Source organism: Dermacentor silvarum, chromosome 1, assembly GCF_013339745.2.
Source record: "Dermacentor silvarum isolate Dsil-2018 chromosome 1, BIME_Dsil_1.4, whole genome shotgun sequence".
Taxonomy (NCBI): Eukaryota; Metazoa; Arthropoda; class Arachnida; order Ixodida; family Ixodidae; genus Dermacentor; species Dermacentor silvarum.
The window spans coordinates 299,782,340-299,786,665 of record NC_051154.1 but is presented as its reverse complement, the minus strand read 5'-3'; positions in this window follow the sequence as shown (position 1 = coordinate 299,786,665).

Sequence of the window (4,326 nt, the reverse complement as noted above, 5' to 3'; positions counted from 1 at the left end):
TGTGAGCATGTTTCACAATGTCGACGAGTGGGGCTCAGAGGCTTCTCCCGAATACAGCGTCGGTGTCTTGGGCTTCACCCGCCCATCCGCTCGCGCGACACTCTGCCATATGTGTTGACGATGCCGAACTCCACAAAGGCTGAGCGCCACAGTGACATGGACGGCTTCGCAAGGCTACACGCGAGGTAAGGCAAACACCAGGCCAGCAAAACCACCACAGGGAACGAGCGGCCCCTTTTATTACTATTACATTTTCGCGGATTCGTGAGAGGTACTATGATTGAAGGCCAACAATTTCCTCGTGTCAGAAACGCGTCCCGATTTCCGCCGAGGCCGGTGCGAGCTAATCCTTTAGCGCAGTCCTTCAATGTGAGGTAATCCTAAAGTGAAGGGATTGTAGCAGCTTCGTCAAATTAAATACAATTGGTGGGTCTTTGAGAGGGGCATGTTGTTTGTTTTTCAGGGACCAGAGCTGGGCGCTTTGGCTTTACAGCAAAATATGTTATCACGGAAAAGGAGAGAAGGTATAAATCGACCAACACTAAAGAGTAAGTTTCTAGATCGGATATTCCGTGTTTTCTCTCAGTCTCACGCATCTTGAAAGTTTTAAAAAAAAACAAGATAAAAAAGAAACAAAAGACCGCATCAATTTTGCAACTCTTTGACTGAGTAATGTAGAAAATATATATTTTTATATGCTACATATATTAAGTCATATCATGTGAACAGTACCCTTCGGTTTTAGAGTGATGTGACCGCATAATGACGCGGAAAAGCTTTCCGTGACCACTTGGCCATCGAGGACGTCCACCCAGACAATCGAAACCCTGTGCTGAAGCCTTGGAACATGGCCGAAGAACGCGCTTGCGGCAGCCGCATAGGACATCCCAGGAGACGGTTTCTGTGGACCGAGTTGGACCCGCTCCTCGAGATAAGTGTCAAGGACACCGTGCCTCAGTGCAAAACCATGCCAGACCATTTTTGAGGAGGCAGACATTAGTAACACGAGGAATCGAAACACATATTCAACTAATTAACAAAAATTCAGGGCAAAAACGCCCTTGTGCTTGCATTGCAGTGCACGTTAATAAACCCCGGGTGGTCAAAATTATTCTGGAGCCCTCCACTACGAGGTGCCTCCTAATCAGAACTGGTATTGGCACGTAAAACCCCACAAAGAAGAAGACCGTTGGTAACTTATCGTAAATTCCAAGACGAAAAGGAGAGGAAGAGGCCGAGGTCTTCATGACTGTTTCCCTTTTCTGTGGACTCTTGAATTATGCCGCAGCCATAAAAAAGAGACCACATTACTGGAGTTATAGTTGTCAGAGGAAAGTTCCTACCAAAGTACATGGTAATAGATAAAACAGCACAAAAGGACAAAGAGCAATACGACATGCATACAACTGCTATGCAAATACAGTGAAAATTCACTTCAACAAACTTCAAGGGACCCTAGGTAAAAGTTCGTAAAAGGGAAACTTCGCTGAACTGAAATGGCTATGTTGTAACTTGTTATCAGGAGGTAAATAAAACATCACTTGACATGCCATCCTTTTATTTGCAATGCTGCTTATTTGAATGCGAATTTCTACTTATCTAGCATGTTTCGAAGAATGCAGTAATCTTTTGTTGCACTTGCTATTGCTGTGTTCATGAATTGAGTTACTCTGTCCAAGCTCTCGCAAACTTTCTCCGGCACAACACTCTGCCTTGACAGCGAAGGACTTAACTTTTTCCAAGTACATCAGTGCTTCTTTAGCTGAAACTCTTGGTGCTTCCTCTACAAGGGTTACTTCTTCTTAAACATCCAGTTCTTCATCTAGACACAGGCGCTTCCGTTTGGAACTCATAACGAGCCTGCTGTTGCAGGGACTATGGCTGCAGCTGTCACTACAGGTGAGGCTCGGTTTGGTTATGGAAGTACGTACGTAGCATGCCAATCCAGTCCAAAGCCGAAGGGGTCCAACTGGTCGGCACGTGGTATGCAGCGTCGTTATTAGCGTAAAATAATGGCCTGCGCGATGAGCGCCGGTGGCGGGCCGCTGGCGGAACTTATCGCGAAGGCCACGGTAAAGCTATGCAACTAAAAGTGTTGTGGTACTTGTGATCAATATAATGTGGAAAGCATTGGATGGTGTCACAAAATATGTTCGTAGAACTGAAATGCGCTCTGCACTATATTTCGTTAAAATGAAATGCTTTAGCATTCGGTCCAATGGCGCTTCGGCAGGGAATTAAAAAAAATTTCGTACAACTTACTAGTTCGTTTAACTGACGTCCATTCAAGTGGTATTTTACTGTAATTAGAAAAGAAAAGAAACAAGGGGACGCCAACTTATCAATGAAGCTATAGAGAAACCGGGTCGGTGCGCGTTAGACACGCTCCATCCCACATCGTAAAAATGCGCAAAAACCCAAAGTCGCTATGGCGGCTTCTGCCTCCGAAGCCTATATTATTGAGTTAGCCCAGTCGCTTGACTATATGGCGGTCAAGGATGGTCTTACGTAAAATGTATCACTTCGTGAAAGTTACCAGACATACTGTCCCAAAGGTTTGAACGATCGAGAAAGTTCTTATCCATCCGAACGTAGCACGAAGTCACAAGGAAATTCCATACGGATTTCTCAGAAAAAGCTTCGCAATTGAAGAAAAAAGTGCCCTGTTTCGCTGGTCGAAGCCGGGGCCAAAGCCTTTCCGGTGTGGTCTCTCTGCCGTCTTAGCTAAGCAGAAGTCTACTGCATGCAGTACGAAGGCAAATCACTCGACAACTCGAAGCACAAGGAGTCGGGTGGATGACAATTTTCCCTTTCATGAACCTTCCTTCACCATGTGCGCGAAGGCGGAACATATCTCCAATGTTTGTCTATGTCCTTGGAGTTGTCGATTATTTCACCGTCGTGCTACGATCTGCTGTCCTGCTGGTTAGCTCAGATGGTAGAAAAACCACCCCGGAAAGGTGGTGGTTTCGGGGTCGACCTCCCAAGACCAGAGCGAATTTTAAGTGCGGAGCACTTTAGGGGCCCCGGATATCGTCCTTCGTAGGTGAGTGTCACGCACAACAGAAAGTCTACGTAAGACATAAAATTCCCCTAAAATGAATAAAGTAAAAGGAATAAGTATTAAATTGTATAAAATAAGTAGAACATCATGAATTAACGCCTTTATTCACCCAGATTAATGAAAACTCGATCGTGAACGCCAAGCTTACACCAAAACTAGTCAAGAGAGGGCACCACGGCTCACAAGTGCCATACCCACGTTCCGGGACGCTCATTCCCGCCATAGACGCCGAGCAGCAAGGACGCTTGGAGCGACAGCGGGCACTCGCCCATGAAAGACAGCGCCGACGCAGGGCTGATCAAGCGGTGCGCACCCGAGAAGCTGAAGTTACTCGGCAGTGCAGGCAAGCTTATGCCAACAATGTAAAGGTCCAAACACAAGCTGCTCGCCAGTTTGTGTTTCCTAAGCGAAACAGCAGCGAATCACTGATCCGCACTTCCCCAGCTTTCATGGTGAGTGGAACTGCATTTTTCTTCAACTGGGAAGGTGTCATTCTGAGAAACCCGTAGGGGTTTCCTTCGTAGCTTCGTGCTACAGTTGGATGGATGACATTTTAGCTTTTCAGGAACCTTCCCCCACCTTGTGTGTTTCCGCATAACTGATTTGCCATTTCCGCAAAGCTCTGAAAGACCTAATTGCCTTTCATTACAAATTTATACAAATCTGACCTCCAAAAGCATTAGTAAAGCCTTTTATTTCGCCGTGCATGCTTAGAAGGGAGATTGTTCGAAGTAAATCTAATAGTACACGTACGCATCCATGTTCGCGTATGCTGCTGTTGCACATTACGAGACCCGTCTTTTCTTGTACAATAATGTCTCTAAGCCTTGAGTATTTAACTATTTCTTTAGCAGAACTTTTTCCTAGAAAAACCCTCTTTCCTAGAAGTGTAAAAGATAAGTCTCCCCTTCGCTTGTTCCAAAGGCATTGAAATGATCATAGGTATTTTGAAGTATATTCGATTAACTGTGCAGAACAGAACATTACCAGCTTCAGACGAGCTCAAACCCTCAAGCAGTTGTCCATGTTCCCTGCAATACAGCTCGTTCATCTGCTGTAGCGATTTCTAAATTTCCTGTGTCGTCTAGAGATAACACACGCAGTTATCGCGATTAACTCTCTTCGTGGTCCTGTCACACACAATCTTCTACACGGTTGGTCCCGTCCAGAGTAGCCGGCAGTACGGCGTTGTACGCACGGAACGGCGCAAATTGACGACAGGATGCGCCCGCCGTCTCGCGCCAGTGCGCCGCAACTTTGTT